This window comes from Haliaeetus albicilla, chromosome 2, assembly GCF_947461875.1.
Source record: "Haliaeetus albicilla chromosome 2, bHalAlb1.1, whole genome shotgun sequence".
NCBI lineage: Eukaryota > Metazoa > Chordata > Aves > Accipitriformes > Accipitridae > Haliaeetus > Haliaeetus albicilla.
In genome coordinates this window covers 16,520,457-16,546,616 of record NC_091484.1, presented here as the reverse complement: position 1 = coordinate 16,546,616, position 26,160 = coordinate 16,520,457, and the positions used below count along the sequence as shown (strand labels likewise).

Sequence of the window (26,160 nt, the reverse complement as noted above, 5' to 3'; positions counted from 1 at the left end):
GAGATCCCAGCTCCTAAATCCAGAAGCTCTACCTCCTCTCCCAACTCTGTCCTTGTGACAAGCAGAGACCTGAACATCCCTGTGAGGTCCTCGAGCTGCTGCCCTTAATCTACCCCAAATTCTCTAAGCTCAGCTACCTTCCATCCAGCCAGAGGCAGGATTCAGCCCCTAAACCTAAAATCTTTTAATTCTCCTTGTCTTCAAACAGTTTTAAAAAGGAGCTCAGCACTTCAGATCACTTAACTGTAACCAGACTGTGCCTTATCAAGGGGTCAAAGCAAGGCAAGCATGTCAGTAAAGCTAGGAATATCACATCTATTCCCCCAAGATGCTGGGTGTGGGGCATTCACCCAGGGATCTCTCGTTAAACACACTGTGCTCTAATTTTAGCAAATGGTGATGGAATCAAATTCAAACCTTGCCTCCAGCAGCACAATATCTCTTTTTGATCCAACACATACATGCACCCCCCAAACGCACAGGAAACAAACAAAGCTTGTGAATACAACAGCAAAGGGCATATTCCTACTAGCTTACTCTCTGGTCTGTATAGCAGGGTGTGTACAAGCACGCATGGGAGGAAAAGGTTTGGAGGCATGTGGGACTTGCTGGCCTTGAGGGAGGCACTGGTAAAAATCTGTGTGCATGTCACTTGCCTGAGATTCAGCTGCAGTATTCAAAAAACACCGTGGTGCCTCAAAGCAAGGGACTGCACCCAAGCACCTGAATTTCCAAGACGAGTCTTGGGACTCGCACTTGCGAGCATTGGTCCTCACAAACGTGAGCCCCTCTGCAGAGTCAGAACCATTCCTCCGTACAATGACAGCTTCTTATCACAGCAAATTTCTAGGCTGAAAAATCTGGAATAGCTCAAGACAGTATTTGGGGCAGTACTGTGCTTATCCCATTCCCAAATTAGGGAGGGTCCAGTCTGAGTTAACATCTGATCAGCGCACCAAGATCCAAGCCTCTGAGCTAAGAGCCTCCCCAAATTTCATATATAAGCAGCCACCAACCTTTTGGCTTTCACGAAACAGCATGTTTGATGTAGTTACTTTAAAGCCCCAGGCAGCTATATGTGTAAAGCCATCACTCATTTTAGTCCCAAAGTCCTTGCCAAATGTCTGGCTGCTTTTCCACAATCAAATGCTGGGCTGTGCCCTACACCAGAGAATAGCAAAGCACAGCCCTCCCACAGGTTTCTCAGAGCACAGCAAATTAATTGGGGTATTGAATTAGTGAGGTTACATCCAATTAGCTCAATTTGACCCAGATACTTTAAGCAACATTTTCCTAATATATTTGAGCTCGTTATCATACAAGTTCATCCTGACACCGGATAAAAAATGATCTGTCTCAGAGTAGCTTTTCCAGGTGTGCCTCCATGACCCTTTGGGATCCATTTTCATCCTTTATGTGGGTGACAACATGCACAGCTGCAAATAGCTGAGGAGGAAAGACCAGCCTTGTGTTTACAGCCCAGGACTCAGGAGATCCTCTAGCCAGGAACAACTTCTGGGTCTCCACTGCTTATTGATTGGGGGGGGGGGAAGTATGGACACTCATCACCTCTTTCTATCCCACCTACTCCAAGTATAACTTGCTCAGGACACAACCCGAGTTTAATAATGCCCTTTGCACGCCAAGACCCTGACCCTAGCAGGGGCAGCCACAAATCTACCATTACCCAGACACTACAGAATGTTAAAACCAGCAATGTACCTGGATTTGACCAAAATTCCTTTTCTGGATGCATTTCACCAGTAGAAAGAAATGGTCCCGTTCTGTCCACTTTCACTGGAGGAGTGGAAGGAAAGAGAAACAGGGAAAGCTCTGCAAAAAGTGCACAAAAATGCCAATAAAGCTGAAATATTTTTTTATTATTGAGGGGCAACTGCTCAGAAAAGGTGACAGCACCTACAGCAAGACCAGCAGACATCACCCCCCTCATTCAGATCCCAACAGCTCTAACACGAGTCACCAAGAACAGTCAAAATGTTTAGCCATGTAAAGTACAGATGTTAGCTGTATCATATTAACCTCTTCTCTTTAAGAAGAGGAAGCTCTTAAAAGATTAAGCATATCCCAGAAGTAAAAAAAAGTTTAGTAGGTGAGGAGGAAACTGCAGGAACAGCAAAGTTATTTCCTGGGAAGGAGCAGCAGATAGAGAGCAAAGCAAGTGATGATGCCAGTTCTGTCAAACAAGAAGTCACAACTGCAACTGAACAATGCAGATCAGAGAAAGACCAAGTCACACCACCCAGGTGTGCAGCAACCCCTGACAACTGAGGTTTTTACAAAAATAAAAGAACCCTCAACAAAACTGTTTCCATTTCCCTGAAAGAAAATGTACAATTATGCTTTTTTCTCCCAATGGGAAATGTGAAAGCAAAAAAGGTTTGATTTTTTTGAACCAGTATTTCAAACTATTAAAATAACCCCTATTTTTATGTATTATTTTATTGACACTTCCAGCAATGTGTTCCAGAATGGTACTGCAAAACCCAACACTGAAGTAGAAAACACCAAATTTTTTATTCTGTGACTACTACTTTCACTATGTCAGATGTTCCTGTCAAAATGTCAGATACTGAAGCATTAAAATCTTACAGACAAATTCCCATTTCCAGAAACCTTCTGCAGACACTGGTGGGCTGCTGCTCATCAGACCTTTCACCACCAGCAGCTCGGGGCTGTCCTAGTTTCAGCTGGGATAGAGTTAATTGTCTTCCTAGTAGCTGGTACAGTGCTATGTTTTGAGTTCAGTATAAGAATGTTGGTAACACTGATGTTTTCAGTTGTTGCTAAGTAATGTTTAGACTAAGTCAAGGATTTTTCAGCTTCTCATGCCCAGCCAGCAAGAAAGCTGGAGGGGCACAAGAAGTCGGGAGGGGACACAGCCAGGGCAGCTGACCCAAACTGGCCAACGGGGTATTCCATACCATGGGACATCCCATCTAGTATAGGAACTGGGGGAGAAGGGGCAGGGACTAACTGGGTGTCGGCTGGCGGGTGGTGAGCAATTGCACTGCGCATCATTTGTACATTCCAATCTTTTATTATTACTGTTGTCATTTTATTAGTGTTATCATTATTAGTTTCTTCTTTTCTGTTCTATTAAACCGTTCTTATCTCTCAACCGATGAGTTTTACTTCTTTTCCCGATTCTCTCCCCCCCATCCCACTGGGGGGGGGTGGGGTGGTGGTGGTGGTGAGTGAACAGCTGCATGGTGCTTAGTTGCTGGCTGGGGCTAAACCACAACAACTGCTCTGTGGCTACAGCCCATGGGGTGAAGGGGAGGGAGACTTCTTCAAAGGGATCCAGAAGAGATGAGAAAAAATGTCCACCTCTACATCAGAGGACATTCAGCCTCCAAATTCCTTGCTGCAGCTCCAGACAGTTTGGTTTCTTAATGACTGGGATACACTGCACTTCTGTGACTCACAAAAACCAGCCCCCAAGTCCCATTGCTGGATCATAACAAGGAGGTGTTGTGCGATGGGGCCCCATGGGGTATCACATCACCTCTCCATGTTCATCTGGCACCTGGGAGCAGCAATAACCCCTAATCAAAGGGCTCAGGTGCTTGAGATCCCCTCTTAGGGCTTCCCACATCACCCCAAGACTGGAAGCATCTTGTGCCCTCCCAGTAACTGCACTGGGGGAAGCTCCTGGAGAGCAGAGCAGCCCCACAAGCTCCCTACATCAACAGTACCCACCACGTGGGACCGAAGTGGGATGTTGCCTCTCCGTGCTCCCACAGTAGTCATGGGAGAAAGCTTGAATGTACAACTCTTGCAGGGCTGAGATGGCTTTTTCCCCCCTCACTAAATATAGAGGTAAGATAGATCAAAATAAACGCACTCATTTAATAAGCGCTCGCTACTGTGAAGAAGCGTTACGTAACCCAACCACAAACCCTTCCTGCCTACGTTTGATTGAAATAATGGATTTTTTTATTCATCTTTCCCTGACATTCTCTTATTATCACCACCAAGCCTAATGAATGCAATTAAAGCTAAAAGTCTCTTAATTTCTCTCCCTTCTTCTGAACAGGTTCCTTTTTTTTTTTTTAAAAAAAAAAAAAAGGCCTGAAATGGAACAACAACTGAAGTCACAACTTTAACAAATGCAATTTGATACACAGGAACAAAACCCCAGCCCATATAGCTGTTCCACCAGGATTCCCAAACACACAGCCTCAGAGATCAGGGAAATGGAGGGTGTTTGTGCACAAAGCTACAAAATAAAAACTAAATGTTGTGTTGGGCCAAGAAGAAAGCAAATTAACAAGGGCATATTTCTTTCTGCCTGTACTAGTTTCAGCTGCTGCGTTACTTCCCACAAGCCACCAATGCAGCCTAATTGGGAGGGGAGCCATGTAGCATAGCAGTTGCTTAAGCAAACTTTATCATTATTTTTCATGAGGTCCCAATTTTCCCTGCTGCATTGGATTCACTGTGCCTTGGTGTATTTTGCTGTCCTCTGCTTTATTTTCTTTCCTCCCTTCCTCTTCCTCATCTCTCCCCTTGTTTGATCACAAGACCCAGGTCTGGCTACCAAAATAAGCCTTCACAAGCCCATCGTGACTGGGCACCAGCAAGTCAATTGCTCTGTCCCAAGCAAAGCAGCAAGACAGCACGTTGTTGCATCCCAGCGTGGCTACTCCATGGCATGCGGGGATGCCCGACCCAGGCAGCTCTTCTCCCCTGCTGCATCCCACTCCAAACCAGAGCAGATGACTTCACACATGTGGAAAGAGGCATCCTACACACGTCTTTGTTTTACAGTAAGAGCGGATTATCTGAAGATGGTAGAGGTAAGAGTCAAGCAAAAGATTAAGCCACAAGATACACACGCTATTTATCTGATCAGACTATACATGCATCAATGCATGCGCCAGGCACACACTATGGCAGAGTGCTGCAGTGGCACAGCCACCAGTGCACACACACATGGTGCTTCAGCACGGTCCACATAACACAGCATTTAATTCCCTGCATGGCTTCTCTCGTACCATCGTGCACATCTCCTCTGGTACTGAGCTGCTCGGGACAATCCGCCAGGTCTGGGGCACACGGGCACGGACAGGACTGCTGCCTCCTATGCCTGAAAATACCAGGTGTCTCCACCTTGGCAGTCTTGTAAGAAGCCACGTGGAAGCAGGAGACCAGCAGTCCCTCTGCAGAGCCTTCTAAAACAGCTTTGTTCACCGAGCCTCCAGGAAGGAGGCAGGGTGTGCAGTGGAGCCCCCTGACTCCCTGCTCCACGCAGCAGAGCATGCCCATCCCACCCCACCCACCAAGTGAAGGTAGCCAGCAGAACTCCTGCTAGACCCAGCAAAGAAACACCTTGATGAGCAAGGGGAAGCCAGGCTGAACCAGTGGCCCTAGTTCTAGAGAACCTGAAGATTCACCTTGCACGTGGGTAAAGCTAACCCTGCATCATCAGGGCCAACTGTTCTGCTTTTACCAGCTATAGACAAGGTTATCTTGGCTTTTGCTGATCAGGATGAGCCCAAAGCAGCCAACAGGCTGGGAAACACCATGTTTGGCTCAGGGGGTAGAACACCCTCATGAATTGTCTTCCAAGGTTTCACCGTGGGCTGTGGAACAGATGGCCAAAGATTTTTGATACACTCCCTAGCAAGGATGAAGGGACACAAACCCAGTATACATCCCCTATACACCTCCCACCCAGCCCCTATTACAACACAGCCTGGCACGAAGCTGATATTGATTATTTTGTAATTAAGCACTAAGAGGTCTAATACTCCAACCAGGCGGTCAAAGGAAGACAATTCTTCAGAGCAAACCCTTGCTGGCTGGGTGCCAGTCTTCACGCGTGCCTGCGGACAGTGCTAAGGATTTATACACTTCATCTTCTGTCATTTTCTACCCTGGAGGAAGCAAGCCTCTAAATTGAATTATCACAAAGAAATCAATTCCAGATCAAACCTCTGTGAAATTATAATTGCTTTAATGATCTGCAGGCTGGAATAGACAGGGCCCAGGGAAAGTGTCATATACTTTTCCTCTTCAATTCATAAGGCTCCTATAGGAATCAGCCTTTGTTCGCAGGGAGCATTAGTGTTTTCTAATTATGTATTAATTTAATCTACTATTAATTTTCAATTATTGTTATTACATGGGCACTTCCTTTTTCCCCCGATGTGACTGCCATGTAAGATGCTGAATTCCAAACAGCTCTGTGGAGAGCTGACAGGCAGCAGCTTAGCCTTTAAAAAGGAAGAAAAAACCTTCGACAACCAATTTTGATGAAGACATTCCAACCAAAGAAAAATATATTAAAAAAAAAAAAAGACACAAACCTTTGACTCATCTGAAAATGCTATCGGCAGCCTGCTTAGCCTAAAGGCTTAAATCATTTAGGTACAGCATGTCTGTGGAGACTTTCATTAGAATTGACATTTTGACAACTGCAAAAAACTCTACAACAACCCAACCCACAACATGATGGGCAGTTTAAAAATAATTATCAACCACAGGACAAAGACACCCAGGGAAGTGAAGTTTCAATAACCCCTCTCCTCCCTAAAGATGCAGGTGAATATTATATTAAAAAAAAAAACCAAACAAGTATTCTTCCTTGATTAATTGTAGTTGCAAAAATAGCTCAGGATTTTCAGCATTACACATTAGTAAGAGCAAGAGAGACACGGCTGTGACCAGAGCTGGCCTGGATGGACGGCAGGAATGTCTGCGAATGTGGAGGGATTTAATTCTTGAATTTCACATTCCAGAGATTCTGCTCATCAGAGAGCTGCTGGCGCTAAGGGTAGACCCTCTTTACTATAGAAAACATCCAACTTGCCAAAGGGAAGAGGAAGCACCTGGAGAACACAGCACATTTCAAACCCCATCAGTTTGGTTCGGCCTGCCTTTTTCACAGATGCTGGGGGGACAGGCTTATGAGAGGGAACAGAGAACGCCTGCTTGTGGACTTTGGGCCAATCTGCAGTGGTTTGGCAGACTGCTCTCAAATTTTCCATATACAGCTAGAATTGCATCCAAGAACTAGTAAACTATTGAGAGACTTTCCAAAGGCTTCAATAGCTTTGGATCAGAGAGACTCACACACTTCCAGTGCATTCAAAACAAGGAATTAAGTAATACTGCAAAATAAAGGCTTGGGAAGTACCATCGCCTTTGCTGGTACAACATCATGCAGGATGAGTCCATCTGAGCAGAGACCAAGCAGCATTACAGCAATAAACAAAGCTCTTGCAACGGCACATGCATGCAAACCCTGCTAGGGCTGTGCCGAATGAATCCTGTGGAAGAGCATGCCTGCAGCCCTGCCTTCAGGGCTTGGATGTCCACCTTGGCCGATCATCTCTTTGAGCTCACTTATGCTACTACTGAGCTGGGATCAGCCTGTCACAATTCAGTGAGGTAACAAACTTGGGGCACACAGATCACCCCAGACGCTTGTAGCTATCCCACCTGGTGAAATACAAGGTCTAACTTGCATACAAAGAGCATGGAAACCTTTGGACAAGAATCCAGAGGAGAAAGCATAGGAGATACCTGTTTTTTTGCAAGAATAATAAAGTACTAACTAAGGCTACCTCATGAGGTCAGAAGGTTCCTTTTGAGTGGTGTGGTCCAGGTCCACAGTTTGCTGCTCTTCTTGCCCCGCTAAGGCCCTATTTATCATAGAGCTCCATTCTTCTATTACATTACTGTGTATCAAAGCAGCTGTAGCAAAATCAGAATAATTACTCCCAATTCATATCAGGGTATCAGCAAGCTAAGTTTGGCTCATCAGCTATAAGAGTGTTTTGGCACGAAAAAGCTACACAGTGAATAAAATCTTCTCAATGAAAGGAAATACCTCTTTATGTATAATCTACCTGGCTGCCCTACGTCAACATTGCCTCTGCAGGTCGCCTGAAATCAGCTGGATTTTGGCCTGCCCAGACATCCTGCCTGCAGCAGGAGGTCACAGCCCTTTGGGGGTAAGCACTGGGCCTCCCAGACTGTCCAACATCCCACACATACCCAGGGCAAACGAAATAGCAGTGCAGATTATCACGGCCTGCCCACAATGCAGGCAGCAAGTGATGAAGACAGCCAGCCTTCTCCCGGGAATACTAACAGGGCTTGCCCAGCCAGCTATCTGTCCAGCACATGACAGAGAAATGACAAGTTCGGTCTGGAGACCTCTCTTCCAGAGCAGAAGAGACTGCCACCACGAAGATCAAGAATTTAGCAAGTTTTGAAGACAAACTGGACTGTCAGAGAGATAAAGGCAACAACCCCAGGTGTCTTCAACAAATAGTTCCTTCCTTTGCCATGTTTGTGATAGCACCCACCAGACAGGACCCCCCCGCAATGCTGCAGACCTCTGGTGTGGATCAGGACAGTCCAGGTACCACTACATCCAAAGAGACACATCTGTACAAAAAGCCCTCAAAAGTCATTCAACTCCTTCAGCTAAGACATGAACCAAGATGAACATCAGACTGCATTCAACTGACACGTTTTCTGAAAGGGGACACTGTCTCACCCATAAAACCATCACACAGAGGCACCTCTACTGTTTGCCACCTCATCTGCCTTCCTGGGAACAAGGCGAGCTGTGCTACCAGAGAGGGTACAGCGAGTGGTGACTGAGGCAGGATCAAAGCCAGCATCTTCTCCAGCTAACCACCCTGCTCGGCGCGACTTCTGTTCAAACATCATCCTGACACGAGAACTGTTTCTAATGACAAGCTCCACTTATTTTCATGTACGCTGCTCCTGCACCACCATGTGAAGCGCCACACAAAGACATGGGAAAAAGCTTGTCATCAGACCTACAGCATTTTAGTCACCCTCTTGAAGTTATTTATTATACCCACACCAGCAATGTCCCGAATCAGAACACCACACTGGAGTGATAACAGCCACCTTGCACCCCCAACACCAGAGGGGCTTGTTCACCAGCTCAGCTAGGAAATTCAGCCATTAGACTCCAACTCAGTCTGCACAATGTATCAGAGCACCAGCATAAAGTCATCAATTCTCTCATAGACAGCATGTAGGCAAATTGAATGGGAAGCAGGGATACAAGGAGCGCCCATCAAGTGTGAAAAGACACTTCATACCGAAGCACAGACACACATTGGTCCTACAGAGTGAGGCTGAGGATGCATCCTCCCCTGACGCCCCAGCAAAGCTCCCCAAACTATGGTTAGGGAACTTTTTAGTATCTACCATAATAATTTTCCCATGCTGCCTTTCAAAGATCATTGCTGTTACCTGCTTTACAGCTAGTATACAGAAATTAAAATGCACTCAGAACAGAGGAGCCATAAGGAACCTCAAGGATTTCATTGGCTTTAGGGCCTAAAATGGAATAATTTTTTTTTTTTTTTTTTTTTTTTTAAAGAAACCTATACCCCCTTGCCTTGATCATATGCAAAGGTGCAGCACAGCATTTTAAGAGACCAGCAAGCACCTCTGCAGCAGGCACCTGGAATTGTAGTACAAGTCTCTCCAAACACAAAGCACAGGGTCACCAGCTCCCACCACCTTCTGAGATTTGACAGTGTTTATTATTAGGTTTTTGACACCTGGGGCTCCTGAGGTCCAGAGACAGGAAAAAAAACCCACAGCAAAAAAAGAAACAAAAAACCCCACTCGATTTCACAAGTCTGCTTGCTAAAATGGCTGCAAGAATAAATCTTGCAGAATAAGCCTTGAAAAAGAGAACCCTGGAAAAGTTCAGGCAGCAAAAGGCAGAGGGGAAAGAAAAGTGCAACGCTCAAAAAAAATACAGAATTTGAAATCATGAGATCACTTGTTATTTGGGGGGAATTTATCTTGGAACAGAAAAGGGCAGCAAAACCATCAAGAATGCAAGATCTGTCTATGGAGAACAAAAGGTTAATGAAAGATATTTTACTCAAGGAATACCACAGGCAGGAAAAATGTTTTTGGTTTTTTTTTTTTTGATTCAACTTTTTAGCTGGTTGTGCCAGATTACTACCTTGAAATGTATGAAATTCCACCCAAGGGAAACATGCAATTGTGATGGGACAGTACAGATAGTTCAGCTTTTGCTGAAGTTTCACACAACTTCTGAGCCCTCCCCAGTTTACATCATTCAGTCATCATGAAAACCATCGCATTTCTCCCTGTTTACAAGGCATAAAAAGTTACTTCTATCTCCTCCATTCCTCTCCAAGGAGGACAGGGTGACATATACACAACCACCAGCACTTGAAAGCGTCAGCCTAGGCTGGGGGAGCTCCTTACTGTCACTGCAATACAGCTAAAAAATAAAGTTTTGTCAAATTGCTTGGCCTGGCATTTTGAATTTTTTTTCCTTCCTTTAAACCAAGTAAATCATGCTAATCTCCAGCTAAATCCCACAGTATAGGAGGCACTGCTGACATCTGTAAGTAAGTAATTCCTGTTCCAAGGGACAAATAAGATCTCATTGACAACATCCAGTGTCATATTCTTATCTAAAGGAGTCTCAGGCTCTGCTAAATGGACAGGAGACACCTTGTTTTGAACATTATTTCAAGGATGGCCAGAATGACAAGTTGCCCACAGAGGAACAGGCTGGTTTTTGCAGGGTCATGTTTTATACATAATACAGCACTGCAGCTTCTGGAGCACACTGCTTTCAAGAGTTATTGTTGATCAATGTGTTATTTTAACAAACTGGAGCAAGCTCTTGTGGCATTCCTGTATGAATGAAGATCCAAATGATCCACTGTGCACAGAGGCAAATCAAAGCATACCCTTGGTCACACCTTGGTGTGTCAGCAGAAGGGCTGGCAGTAGGACAATGCCGGCAGACAGGACTCCCCATCCCAGCAACACATTTGAAATTTTACTTCCTTTTAATACTACAAGCTAATGGGGACAACCTCAATGAAGTGCTGGAGCCACAAAAGTATCTCCTGAACTCTGACCACGATGGTTTGCTCCTGAATCAGCAACAGGGATGCATTCAACTCCAGTGAAGAGGCTGTGTATGCAAAGGCTCTAGAGCTAGGCAGGGTGTAGAGCCCAGCCCCAAAGAGAGCCTCAAGGGCATGAGCAGTTTCACCCCAATTCCTACACAGCCTTGTGCTGCCTTGACTACTTTGGACAAGGAGCAGCTAGACAGAAAAATAACTATAGAAGGTTAATAAATTCCTCTTATAGAGAAGGGCTGGAGGCACATAGCATGGCTGGTGGGATCAGGGCAGACTTCTGACTGTCCTAGGACCTCTATGGTTCTTATTGCTCTACTTGAGATGTCATACTTGGTTGTCAGGGAAATTATTCCAACAGCTCAAGTACAGGATTGATTTCCTTCTAGTTATAAGGAAGGAGAGAACAAATGGGCTGCTTGAGAAACAGCCTGGTCCTGGAGGCCAACCCATCCAGTAATTTTAAGTATGTCTGATGCAGAACTACCTGCCTCCAACTGTGCCGCAAACACTACTTTCCTGGCACCACAGGACTGGCTGCCTTGACCAACCATGCCCAGTCTCTGGGCTGCGAGAGGCTCTCTGGTTACTGGGTTCCTCTGGGCAAGATGGTGCCCACCATCCCAAGGGCAACTACAGCTTGTGTGCACCACCACCACCAGACTGGGAACAGCATGGAGCCAGGCTTCACTTGCCCATCTGGACCCAGAGCAGTGCCAAAGAGGCAGCCACGACCAGAGTAAGGGACAGATGTCTTGAAAGTGTCTGTACAACAAAGGCTGTGTTTTCCAACACCTGAACTTTAGTACATCTGGCAACTGAGACCTTCAAGCCAAAGGCCTTTGTTAGGAGAAAACTAGCCCCAACATTTGAAAAGCGAGTCAGTTCTTCACAAACCAGGTAAAGCAATGGTCACTTATCCATGGCTAGAGGTCCTAATGAATGCACAAGCCTACCAAAATCCTTTTCTCCTCCAAACTTTTCAGGTGCTGCTAAATAGCCTCACTCAGCCTTATCCCATCCTCTCCCATCTAACTCTCTATTAACATAAAAGTAACAAAGGCTTTGTCAAGCTGCTGGAAGGCTCAGCCAGGTTCACTGTCCTTGAAGCACAAACTTCATCCAAATCTTTCTCAAAAGGACTTAACTGCCATGAAAATGTTCAAGATTCCTTGTTTTGACCAGAAGAGTCATTTTACTTCCTAAGTAAATGCAGGGCAGGGAACAGCATTCTTCCTCCCTCCCTTTTTTATTCTCCAAAAATAAGGAGTTCACATCCTGGTTTTAAAATCAGGTCAAGAGAAAACTGCAAAACACTTCAACTTCTCTGTTTGCTTCATAACCAGAATAGCTGAGACACCCCAAACAGCTCTGGGGACTCCACTTCTGTGCTCATGCATAAACCAGAGACAACAACATGGCAGATTTGTACACTGCTCTGATCTCTGCCTTTATTTTAAACCGCCACCGTCACCACTGCATCTCAGCTCACCTTCTGCCCAAAACAAGCCTAACAGATTTCAAAGTGGGTCTCCTGACTCACCAGCACATTTCCCTTTTAAAGGTCAAAAAAAAATATGTTGTGACAATAGAGAATTCATTAGTTTCCTCTTAGTTTCAGTTGGTCAGCAGGGACTTAAGAGGTTGGTTGCACCCGGGAGTTTCTGTAACAATGCACCGTTCATCTCATTTAGGAAGAAGGGAAAGAGCAGTCATAGGAAACATCTCATCCCTTGGTTTGCTGCTGAGCACAGCAACAGAGCAATTAGCAAGGTTGTTTCTCCAGCAGAAACACCTGTACTGAGATGTCCTCACACTCACTTCACATATTTACACACTGAGAATCAGAATTCCAGCTAGAATTCTTGCAGAATAGGACAGACAGAAGTTTTACTCCAATTTCCCTTCAAGTGCTCCAGTACTTCTCTTTTCCAAGCAATTTTGAGCAACTCCATGAAGTCCAGACTCCGCTTCCCCACACTGGAAGCCTGCTACAACCCATACCCGGTGTGATGGGTTGACCCTGGCTGGACGCCAGGTGCCCACCAAAGCTGTTCTATCACTCCCCCATCCTCAGCTGGACAGGGGAGAGAAAAATATAACAAAAAGCTTGCGGGTCGAGATAAGGACAGGAGAGATCATTCACTAATTACCATCACGGGCGAAACAGACTCAGCTTAGGGAAAATTAGCTCAATTTATTACAAATCAGCCAGAGTAAGGTAAATGAGAAATAAAACGAAATCTCAGAACACCTTCCCTCCACCCCTCCCTTCTTCCCGGGCACAACTTCACTCCCGGATTTCTCCACCAAGCTCCCCCAGCGGCACAAGGGGGACAGGGATGGGGTTTACGGTCATCACATGTTATTTTCTGCTGCTTCACCTCCTCAGGGCGAGGGCTCGTCACACTCTTCCCCTGCTCCAGCGTAGGGTCCCACCCACGGGAGACAGTCCTCCACGAACTTTCTCCAACGTGGGCCATTCCCACGGGCTGCAGTTCTTCACGAACTGCTCCAGCATGGGTCCTTTCCACGGTGTGCAGTCCTTCAGGAGCACACTGCTCCAGCATGGGTCCCCCACGGGGTCACAAGTCCTGCCAGAAAACCTGCTCCGTGGGCTCCTCTCTCCACAGATCCGCAGGTCCTGCCAGGAACCTGCTCCAGCGCAGGGTTCCCACAGGGTCACAGCCTCCTTCGGGAACCCACCTGCTCCGGCGTGGGGTCCTCCATGGGCTGCAGGTGGATATCTGCCCCACCGTAGACCTCCCTGGACTGCAGGGGGACAGCCTGCCTCACCAGGGTCTTCACCACGGGCTGCAGGGGAATCTTCGCTCCGGTGCCTGGAGCATCTCCTCCCCCTCCTTCTGCACTGACCTTGGTGTCCGCAGGCTTGTTTCTCTTACATGTTCTCACTCCTCTCTCCGGTGGCTGTTTTCTCCGCGTCCCAACTTTTTTTCCTTCTTAAAAATGTTATTACAGAGGCGTTACCACTATCACTGATTGGCTCGGCCTTGGCCGGCGGCGGGTCCATCTTAGAGCTGGCTGGTATGGGCTCACTCTCTCTCGAACACAGGGGAAGCTTCCAGCAGCTTCTTACAGGAGCCACCCCTGTAACCCCCCCCCCCGCTACCAAAACCTTGCCACATAAAACCAATACACCCGGTTTCCAAGACCAATGCTCCTAAATCCATAGATCAATCACAGCCAAGTCAGCTTTGGGTAGACCACCTACTACAATTTACTGTTCAAGTCACTAAGATATGCTCATTGCTGAGAGGTCCTGAAGTACTGGCCACTCATCCAGCTGCTTCAGGGTACAGAACTTCACATCCAGTTTTGAGTCTCTCAGGAGGCTGGTGGTGCTCATAGATGATCATTCATTTGCTCAGGGAAGAGCTGTAGATGATGTTCATTTGCTTGCAGATGCTAGACATTTGCTGAAGGAGGAGGTGACAGGTGCAGCCCCTCTTTCATTTCAAATGTTTCTTCATAGTCTTGTAAAGCAGGCAGATCAGCTTTAATACTAGAAATATCTTCCACACTGCACTGGTTTGCATAAGGACACTCATATATCCATCTTCATCTGCTCTGATCCTCCTCTGCCACTGTTTCAAACATGGTCGCTTACAAGGTCACCTCAGCTGAGAAAAAAATTCAGGTAACAGAGCCAGTTCCCTCTTCAGCTTTAAAATAAACCCTAAATCTCTATTTATCTGGTTTTAATGGATGCTTAGGGTCCCATGGGGTCACATTTTCAAGTTTTTTCTCCGCAAAGCTAGGAGCTTCCTTCTGTGAGAAAAAGTTCTTACATCATCACATAACTTCAGGACTGAAGACAACCTCCCCAACATGTAGAAACCAGCCAGACTGGTTCAGGTCCCCTACTCCATGGACTGCAGTCAAACTAAGGAGATCAGAGGATCATGCTCAAGTGGGTAGGTTAGTAGGAACCATATCTTTGATCCCCACTGGTTTCACCTAGTAGAGCATCTTCCACAAGACCAAACACATCTGGATCTGAGGCCATGTCCACCAAGCAAAGGGAGATTCTCAACCAATTTAAAGGGTGTTAGTTCAGGTTCCCAACGTGCTTCTGGGCAAGACAGGATATATGTTTCCAACTCATTTTATCCTCCACTACAGCCAGAGTCAGAACAGGTCAAGGAATACCAAAACAGGATTGGCTGGGGGGGGGGGAACGGACAGAGGAAGGAGGAGGGAAAGCGATTTACATTTTAAGAAATACAGCAATAGAAACACAGGCTTCAGAGATTAGGAAACAGGCTTTTTAGAGCAAAGCAAGAGGCATCTGCTGGAAGCATGGCACAGAAGCATTTAGTATTTTGAACTGTAAGACTAATCTGATATGACATTCCATCAACTCCGGATACACAGCTTAGATAAATCTTTCATCAATAAAGCTCATTGTCACAAAACTGAAGCACATGGTAAAGCTAACATACTTCACCTGCACATGCATCCCCTTTGGGGTCTTCCCTTAAGGACATTCCTTATGGAGCCACATGTGAATTCTGCGATTGTCCCTCCCTGGTTGCAGAAAGGAAACACTGTCAAGTTCAGTCTTCATAAAGAAGTGAACACACATCTGACCTACATAGCGTGCACAGATGTGAGGAGTCTTACGTAGCACTCCATAGATTTTTATTTTTTTTTAATGCAAAAAAATTAAACACCACCTGCCTTGCCTGGAAATGTGCAGGAACAAAAGCTGGCTGTACACAGCGGTGCTGCACCAGACTTCAGACTGGAACTCAGTACCACCACATCCATCTTTTTTTTTTTTTTAAATACACTTTTCAACAGATCATTTTCAAAATTAAGACACAGCTTTTGTTACCAAGCCTGAAAGCACTGGTAACTTTGGGCAGGAGTCTGAAGGACTGACATCTGTCCCACAGGGACCTTTGCAGTTTTGCACGATGGCTAATGGCACAAGTGCAGGAACAGAGCACTGGATCTGCTGAATCAAGCAAGAACTACATCACCTCCAGCACTAGTGCAAACAATCTTTTTATTTTAAATAATCTGCATGCTTCTGCAGCATCCAGATGACCTATCAAAAGCATTAGGTGTCTGTTGTCAGAAGAGAATACGAGTTTAATCTTGAGACAAAAAAAGTAGGAAAATAAGTAGATGCAGCAATATGAAACAAAATTAAAGCACTCCAGCCAGATCTGCCAAGTTCCTAGCAAGGAATGTGCCTAGCAGAGGGTTACCTCCTTGCAAGCCAACACTAAGCCTTGCAAAAATGGCTGCTATGCTCCTGCACTAAGCTAAATATCACATGCCATGCATTTCCCAGAGTCAGGTCCTCTCTGCGAGAAAAATCAGCTGTGACAGGGTAAAGCCCGTAGGAATGGGAATCACAGAGAGGGGCAGCAGGCTTGGAAGGCTGGGTTCAGGCACGCAAGACACTGACGACTACTTTGGCAGCAAGTTAGGTTTTTGCAGGCAGGTTATGGGGGAGAAGAGAAAACAGAGCAGTGTAACTAACATCGAAGAGTGCAAACTGGGAGCAAGCAGACCTGGCTTTATTCCCAGCTCTGCTACCATCCAAGGTCAGGCCAAGTCACATGCCCTCCTACCTTTTATATATTTAGAGCATAAACTCCAGAGCCACAACTACTTCTCAGTAGCTATACGCGCAGACCTTCAGATACTATCATACTGTAAGGAAAGATGTCAAAGATTGGCTAGCAAGTCCTCCAGTTTTTTCATAGTTGTTAAAAAAATTGATCTTTTTTTTCCAGGGAGGGGACAACAGCCAGGATGGTGGTGACTCTACAGGGTGGGAAGCCTTATCAAAACTTCCTGCTCTCCTTTATTCTTACTAGAAAGCTTCAAACAAACAAAATACAAGGAATGACCAAGAATAAAGCAAACTAATCAGTTTATTTTATCAGCTAGTCTTTAGTTTACTTGCTAGAGATTCCCCTTGCTCACGACTGCGAGGCTCTGAAGGTGAAGTAAAAAGTTGACATACTTCATGGTAAGAAAAAAAATCCAAACTTACTGCCTGCTCTTAGCTAGAAACTTAAAAACCAGCCACTAGAAGCAGAAGTCCTCACTCTCTGCAATCAGGCACAAGCACCTTGTCAGCTTCAGCCTGTTTCTTACAGGCCAGGATAGCAGTCTATCATGGGCAGAGGGCATGAACTTCCAAAAGCATTTTCTTTTCTCAAACAGTAACCATGTGGATCTAAAGGCTACTCTCCGTCATTGCAGAAAGCTGTCTCACTCACATCACTGGTTGCATCATTGAGGGTTGCAGAGACGCTTGGTAATGCTCCTCTTCTGTTACAATCAAGGAAAGAAATAAAGAAGTGTCTATATTTATAAGATATCACTGGGCTGCTTTGTCCAACTGCATTTTGCCCCAAGACATTGCAACTTTTCAGCCTGAGCAGCCTGTTGAAGCATGGAGTTCATCCTCTTTTTTGGGACTTGTAGAGAAAAGGCTTTGTGTAAACACGGTATTTACTCCACAGACATGCTATAGATCGGCAACACAGCTGTGAAGACTTGGGGCAAGCTATAAATCACTTACATGACTTAATGGGTAAAAGTCTATGACTTGCTGAGCCAGAATGCCATGCCCCAATACCTCACAACAAACTATAAAATATAGATGTTTATGCTACATATATGGCTAAAATCTATTAATTCTGAGGTCACAAGCACTGTGTTTTCCCCCCTCTTGCAAATCAGTATTTCAACAGGCACACATCATCAGCTAGAAGCACACAAAATTGGATGGTGATACTACATCTGCAAATTGAACTGCAGAAGGAAATGATAACAACAGCAATGAATGCAGAGGACAGCCTGTACCACAAGTACACACACAGCCTCTTCCCCCACTGCTCAGGCTGCTGCAGCACCCGTTTGCTTAGCACCTTTCAGCTGGGCAAAGCCCTCTGCACACTGAGCCCTCCAGAAGCTCCCCTCACCAGTATTTTGGAACATGCTACAGGAACAAGGGCGATCATGCATCTAAATAACAAATCAGTAATGCAGTCCCTTCCAGATTAACTCAGGAAAGAGGTGGGTATGAGCTGTTACCATTTAAGTGCAAACAGACAAAAAGTATCTGCATACATAAAGCAGCCATCAGAAACATGCTACATAATGATTTATTAAAACTTGCTTCCTGTTCAACTGTAGCTTCTGGGCTTTTCTCCACTGAATTAGCCACCTCCACCGTCTCCTGCCTGTTTTATACAGAATAAAAGTTTTGCTGTTGTGGGGTATTTTCTCCCAGCCCTGGCAGGTCTCAGTACTCAAACAGGAAAGGAAGGAAGAGATCCAAAGTTTCTTCTCCAAACTACCCTGCCAGTAGCTACCAGTACCGGGCATTGCTTCACTGCTGCATCCCATCGGCTGCACAGCATCACCAGTGGAGCCCTCCCATCCCTTCTTCAGTGAGCAGCAAGAAAAGGGAAGATCCCACTGTTGCAGTAAGGGGAGAGAAAGTCCTTTTTAAACAGGATCCTACTCACCAAACCCAGCACTGGTAGCTTTTGCCTTGAAATTAAGTAGCACTTCAGCTTTTTTCTTTCCTGGAATCCCTGCTGCTTTCCAGACTGGGCTGGAAGGCAAATCCAGGAGAACTGGGAGGAAACATGGGAGCAGAGACATTGGCTGATTTATACTTAGGCTGAAAGAGCTTTTCTCTCCTGGACCATATATACAGCCCGTTCATTCTGGGAAAAGAGGTAATTTAAGATACATTTTGTAATGTCTGCTGGCAGAACAAAGATGAAGGACTGTAAGAGATGATCAATGTTTAAGCCCATCTTCAAAGTGATTTGGGGAGCTGCTGAAAATAAACAAGCAATCAGGGCCCAGGAGCCAGGGTAAAAGCTGACAAAGAAATTGGTTTTTTTTTCCTAGGCAAACAGAAGGTGGCTAATAGCTCAGTTCAGAGAGGCTGAGCTCTCTCCCCTCATAATACGAGCAGGGCAAGAGACCAAATTTAATTTCTTCCTCACAACAACTTTAATTAAAATCATCTAAGCCCTTCCTGCCTCTCTCCTGCCACGAGGTGTGGTTCTGCTCACAGGAGGTATTAGCAAACTCCGGCTTATTAACATGCCCTCCCCGAAAATGCTGTATATACTGCAGTCAAATGGCTAGGGAACACATCTGCAGGAAAGCACTCCACTCCTAATTAAGAGGAAAAAACCACAAAGCCCACCTTTGATATGTATCAGTGGCAGCAGTCATCTCCCATGCGCTCATGAAGCTGTTCAACAGCATCAGCTTCACAGAGCATCCTTCCAGTGGAATTTACCTTTGGATGTTTCTCTTCACCAACACCTGTGCCCTGTGGATGCCAAGGTGCTGCTGAAGGTAAAGAAAGGACACTGGCTGCATGAGATTAGCTGTACCAAGGATTTTGCAGTAGTTTTATAAACACAGAAATTTCAAAGCCAGTTTCATAGTCTAGGTCCCCATCCTTGTGGCATGATCTACAATGACCCATGCCTGTGTCTGCCCAGATGTGCTGCCTGCAGTGATGTGGCGACATCTGTCCCTGCGCTTGGATACCAGGCTGGGGGAGAATGTATGGGACCTCAAATCCATCACAGATGTGGGCAATATGCATGCAAGGCAAAGTTTTACTGGCCTGTTGAAATGTGTGAGCATGAACAAAAGTTGCACACTAAAATTTGGAGCAACTTTTTAACTAAAAAAGTTAAAAAATAAAAATAAAAAAAATTAAGCCTAAGTTACTAGAGGAGCTCAAGAGAATTTCTGCAGTTTCAGGAGTTGGCAAGAGTTCTAAGCATTGTACGTTGCTGCAGAAGCAACCATCACAAGCAAATACCTGTTTTACAAGCACATACAGCTCCAGGGACAGAAACCAGGAACTGTTGAATGACCAAACCACCACAACACTGTCCTTCCAGCACACACATGCTCAGTCAGACCATGCAGCACCATCACCTCTCAATGTTATGTCCCAGAGCAATTACAGAGTTTCTCAAATCTATTTAGAAAAAAAAAAAGTCAAACAATTATGTTGGAGCACCAACCACCTGCAACCCTCTACACAGGGGCCATATTTCAGACCAGAAGAGTCACCCTGAAGTCCTGGCAAGTCTAGGATGCAACTGAGAAGAGAGTGAAGGCCAGGTAAAAGGTAACATGAACACTGATGGCACCACCTGTCAGTTGACTGTCATACAATATCCACAGAAGCAGTTGCTACCATGCAGCCCCATGTGGTCAAGGTCCAAACCTCTTCATGGGACCATCAGATCCTCCTTATTTCTCCAAGACAGTGGCCTTCATCCACAAGTTAAGTTCAAACAGACCTCCCATCTCCAAACCAAGGTATCTTCTACCTGTGCAGGAGAGCTGACAGAACCAGTGCTCCCCATGTCCTTCTAAAGGAAGCAGTTTTCTCACAAATGCTCCTAAGACAGTTTTCCAAAAACAGTTTGCTAAAGGCAGAAGGAAAGCATGAGATTTAGACTAATAAAACAAGAGCCCAGGTGGGGAACATCTGCAACCACCTCGTCTCCTTTGCCAGCCTAGTCCTGAACTCAGGATTTCATATGTTAAAATGAATAATAGTGTTGATCTATTCCCAGCTTCCAGAACAAGTGTCCATTGCCATCATTTCCACAACGTCTTCTCTGGCAGAAACTGTCACCCTTACTTCCATGTTTAAGTACCCTCACTAGCAGGCAGACCCCCCATGTGGAAGGATGTTCTCCCTCCAAGGAAGGTGGGATGCAGCAGGAGCCACTTAATCCTGACACAGCAGGAGATGGAGCTGCACTGTCTCAGTTATTGCTCTTGCTCATACATTTAGCCTGTCCATTCTTATTCTGCTTGTAGAAGCAATCAGAAGATGAGTTCACATTCATTCCCACTATGGCTGTGTTTGTCAAAATACAAGCTGCTTGCAAAAGTATCAGATAAAGCTATGGCACTTTTCAGCACCTACTGTTTGGTACCATCACACACCACATTCAGATGATGCTGCAGACTTCACCTGGGAATCACTGAATTCACACAGATGTAGCCCAGAGGTGCCCATGCTATTTACCTCATTCTTGTTTTCTTAGGAAAAAAAAATAATTGGCATTATGATTTCTATTTTAAAATGATACTGTTTGGAACAAAAAAAAAGGACAGTTGTGCAACATCACTGACAAAGTCTACAAATGGATGTTCAGTAAAGGAAATACTCTGCTGCAGGTACAGAAATGTGACTGAAACCAAGTTTGGCATCCTGCCATTCAGCTCCAGCATCAGGGTAGAAGCAAAAGATCAGAAGTCCTTAAATCAATCAGGGTACCTTCCCTGCAAAGGCAAGGCCGAGTCTCGCCTCGGGAGCTTCTCCCCAGCACATCTTGCTCTATGTCAGTCTTTGGTTTCAACATATTCTCAAGGCTTTCTTAAAAAAAAAAAAAAAATTATTATTAGATGGCAGAGTGACAGATGCAGGGTCCACCTGCCTGTGAAACAGCCACAGCAGCACATCAGGTCCCCCCAGGAGAGGGTGCCTCGGTACCTTCACTCCCAGGTCTCTTCATGTTGGAAGATACAAGGGACCTCAGTAAGTAGAACAAACAGGATTGTTTGTGTTAAACAGTGTTACACAAGAGCCAGAAAGATGACTCACACCACCCTTATAGCCTTTCCCTGGATATCCAGAACAAAGCTAGGCACAGCTACAGAAAGCAGTTGTCTCTCAGGGTGAGGTTAACTCCAGGGATACCTCCTGCTCTGGCAACAGCTTCAGGCGCTGTTAATAAGGTCAATGCTGCTTTAAGATGGTTAGATTTTAAGACAAAAACTGTTCTCATTTTATTTAAGAAAAGGAAGTCATTACAATACCCCCAGTATTTCACCTTTCTTAAACAAGAAGGACCTCTCTGGGAGCTCACACAACTATAGATTGCAGGCGATATACATTTCCACATCCATGCTTCAGCATCATCTGTTATATCATGCACATTATCCCCCATCTCAGGCTCCACAGAAGTAGCTCCTCTCGTTTGCCCACAGCCTGGCAACAACAGGATACTATTTCTGATTGTTTTAAGCTGCAAGAAACATGAGAAGCCACAATAAAAGCTTTAGATTCACTATTTGCATGCACGCTTGTCTCACTGCAAGCTGAGGATTTCCTAAAACATGCAAAAGAAAACAGTCTTTGCTCATGGTTACAAGCCTTGGCTTGCAAAACTAGACACTTACAAGCAGATGTTAATTCTGCAGAACACTGGTTCTGAATCTGTCTCTGTCCTGGTGTCACCTCAATTCTGCCTTTTGTAAAGCACATACAATTAATTTTGTATCGGAGATGGAGCTAGCAGACATCTGATCTTCTAATTAAATACACACTTTCAGGTGAGAACCACCATGTAATATTACTCGCTTGAATTAAACAGGTACACTAGGACTGGTGGCAAAAATAAAAATAGACACAGTTCACACCACACTGAGGAAGGCAGCGGCATTCTTGTGTACAACAGCAAAATCAACTTAATCACAAATGACAACTTCTGAAAGCCTTTACTTTGGATTCATCCTTGGCATTTTTCTAGGCCAGCTTGCAAACAAAAGCTTTGTCTTCTTAAAATGCAATTGCCTGAGGCACCTCTAAAAAAAAGTGACATAACTCAGGTCTGAAAAATGCCTCCTGGGTTTCAGATTCTCTTAAGAGCCTCTTCACTATTCAGCTTTATTCAGATTACTCAGATCAGCATGAACTCTGCAGATTTAGCCTCAGCTAAATCTGGTATACACAGGTATAAAAAGGACACATTTAGGATTATTTTTTTAAACTATATAATTAAAGCTTTACAGTTATAAAAAAGAACTTGTTATCAATACAAATGGTTCCTCCCTCCCTTTTCTCCAGTAGGTTTATAAACACTCTCTGATGACAGTTTATACTGAATTCCATCCTTTTTAGCTTATTTCAGATTTTTTTTTTCTAGCATGTTGTTCTTGCTTGGTGTTTTCAACCTTTCCATTGCAAACCTTAAGCTGTGAAAAGAACGAGCAACTTGTTTTGGAATCAAAACTCAGGCCCAAAATTTGATTCTTGTTTCTTCTCCCCTCCACAAACCCTCTTCATTTCAGTAATTCTGCAAGCAATGCCTTTGTGCTTCTTCAAATACAGGAACACAAACCCTGTGCCAGGAAAGACAGTAACTTAATGGATGGGGGCAAGGAAGCAAAAGCTGCAGTTCTCTTCAAGACAGACACAGCTATTTCTAATACCTATAATTAACATCTTGGATAACTCTACAGTACCTTTAGCATATCAAAGATTGTTACATCCACAGGCCATTTTCTTTGAGTAGATGCAAGTTTACTTCTAGGTCTGAAAACTCATTATGCAGCCATCAATAAAGAACTCAAATCAAAAGTTCTGTTGCTTCTATTGAATAATTTGGGACGAGGAGAGCTGAAAGCTCTCTTGGTGATGGGAACATGTTAGAGTCTTTATTTTTCTGAATTATCAAGTCCCATCACTTATTCCACATAAACTGTTCTCTGTCAAGAGCTTTAATCCTCTCTTTACAATCCCTAAATAAAACACCCTTCCAAAACTCGCTGCCTATTATCTGCCTTTTCTAAAGAAAGTGGTTCTTAAGAGACCCACCTTCTTCTGCTTTGCCATTCCCCTGTAATCCATCCCCAACATTAGCTTGACAGACATAAAATACCACCAATCTTTCACAGGCACAGCATGGTGAACTAAACGAGTGTCTGCCTTAACACACACACCTCCTGAAGAAAGGTATCACACGCAGCCAAGCCAAATGCTGCTCACCAAAAACAAGAGTCATAAAAAGACTTCCAGGAATGTGAGCAATAAACCTTGTGACAAGGTGTCACCGAGAGTAGGCAGTCTGTAAAGGGTGCTACAGAGCCACACTGTCATGGCTTAACCTGAGGTTTTGCTTGTGACACAGGCTCCTTACCTCCCTGCTCATCCGTGAAGATCAGAAAAAAAGCAGTCCTTCCCTTTACACCAAGTCAGCACAGGCTCCTCATCCAGGAGCTCTGCTGCTGGCTTTGCTTAGAAAACAAACTCCTTCCCTATCCTTTACCTTAGAAGAAAACAATGCAAGGAGTCCAAATCAGAACAAACTGCAGAATAAAAGACAGGACAAAATGCAAGCGAAAGTACCACCTCCCCCTTCTCCACGGGGAAAGGGAAACAAGAGTGAAAGCACCTGTAGAAGAGAGCAGGCTTCCTTCTTACAGCAGGGATAATCCAGAGGTCCTGCAACTCAGCCTACATCTTCCACCCTGTGACTGCTCATTGGAGATGACAGCCAGCATTGCTCAAAGCCAAAGAAAACAGGCTCAGCCTGGACACTGAGGTCCACAGCAAATTCCAGCCGGAATGCTTGCAGTGCCCCTGCCAGCACAGGGGGAGATTGCTGGCAGCAGTGGACATGGGCTGCCCACCACCACTCCTCACCAGCCCTGCAAACTCTGACACCAGCTAGCCATCACCTTACGGTAGTTATCTGTCAAGGAAAGACAACAATGACTTCCTTAACATGAAATGAGAGGGTCTTTTTTTCTGGCCTCGAAAGTCAGCTGAAGTCAATTGTGATGCTGTCGACTTCAGCCTCCACTAAAGCCAGAGCAGAAGAGCTACCAGAGACCAGAGAGGCTGCTGGAACACGGGAAAGCCCCAGGAGCCCACAGCCCCACAAAAGCGTGTTGTTGTTCCCTGGCTTCATCTTCCAGCCCAGATCTGCCCCACGTCAAAACCCAAATCAGAGCATTACACTCAGAAGCACAGTCAGGAAAAAAAAGGTGCACATCCACGCTGCTCTCCACACAGGCAATTTACTTCTTAGCTTTCTGGGCTCCCTAGTCCTAACAGGAATCAGCCGCAGGAGCACCCTTATGAAGGCACAGCCCAAACTTACTGCCGGGCACACGGACAGCCCAAGCCGTTCTGACAGCAGCCTGGAGTAAGAACCGGAGTTTCACACATCACCTCAAACACTTACAGAAATCACCAACCCGAACATATGCGCGGCCGATAACGTTGTAACACGCCATAAAACCCCTCGCAAGAGATCGCGGGGCTCAACACCAACACGCCGAGAAGCCTGTTCGGAAGCCCTCTGGCTACAAGGGCAGAAGCCCCGCTCGCCAGGCGCGCCTCCAGCTGCCGCGGCAGCCCATCGCTCTCCTTCTTCACCCTATTGTACCGTCTCCGGTAGCTCCCAGCCCGCCCCAGAAGACGCCCTCCGAGAGGGGCCGGCCATTTCTGTTCCACAAGAGACCCAAAGTAACTCGCGATCGCTCCGGTCGCTCCGCGGACATCCCTCTCCAGCGAGCCCCCACCCCGGGACCGGACTCACGAGTGTCCCGAGCACCGCGCCCGGGACGCGGTGCCCCACCGGGGCTCCGGCCCAGGAGACCAACCCCGGCGCCAGGGCAGCGGCGGGGACGCGATTTCACCCGGCAGCCGCTTTCAAACGCGGAAGTTTCCTATCCCGCAGGTGCCGGCATCTCCGCCCTTCCTTCCCCCTTCCCACCGAACAGGGGAAAACGTGGATCGGGGCGGGGGGGGGAGGAACCACAAGAAAAACAGGGAACAGCGGGGAAAGGAAAAGACTGAAGGAAAAAAAAAATTAATAGAGAAGGCAGTAACTCATTTGCCGCCAGGCACCCGCGGCTAGCGGAACCCCCAGGAAAGCACACTCCGTCTCGCAAGAGGCAGCCTCGCGGAGCCGGCCGGCGGCAGCCCGCTGCGGGGGCACCGCCGGCCCGGGGCTGCGCGGTGGGGGGGGGCGTAGCTAAGAAGGAAACGGCAGAAGCACTCACCGAACAGGAAGGTGCCGGAGGGTGGCGAGGATGAGGAGGGAGAGGGACGAGGCGCGGAGCAGCGGCCCCCGCCCAGCCCGGCCCGCCCTCGCCCCGCGGGAGCCGCCGGCACAGTGCCGCGCGCCGCCCTGCCGCTCCGGCTCCTTCGCGCCGACCGTACCACGGCGCCGCGCTGCGGGGGGGGGGGGGGGGGGGAGGGGAGGAGCCCGCGGCCGCTGCCCACCGCCGGTGCCGCCGCGGCGCTGCCCCAGCGGATCCGCTCTGCGGGGCCGTGCCGTGCCGCGCCGCTGGGCCTCGGCCGAGGGCAGCGTCGCTTCGCCCGCACCCCCCCCCCCGGCTCCCCTCCTGCTCTGCAGCCAGCGCGGTGGAAGAG

The 26,160-nt window shown here is 46.3% G+C and overlaps 1 protein-coding gene across 2 annotated transcripts in view; it reads right to left on the bottom strand.

Moving 5' to 3' along the window:
• RALY (RALY heterogeneous nuclear ribonucleoprotein) overlaps positions 1-25,912 on the bottom strand; it is a 146,890-nt gene extending 120,978 nt beyond the window's left edge. The window contains exon 1 of one of the 2 annotated variants that reach the window (XM_069807556.1): positions 25,788-25,912. The gene's annotated coding sequence lies outside the window, so the exon portion shown is untranslated. The remainder of the gene's footprint in view (positions 1-25,787) is intronic. The other variant, XM_069807566.1, reaches the window with a different exon arrangement.
• Between the last annotated feature and the right edge of the window lie 248 nt (positions 25,913-26,160).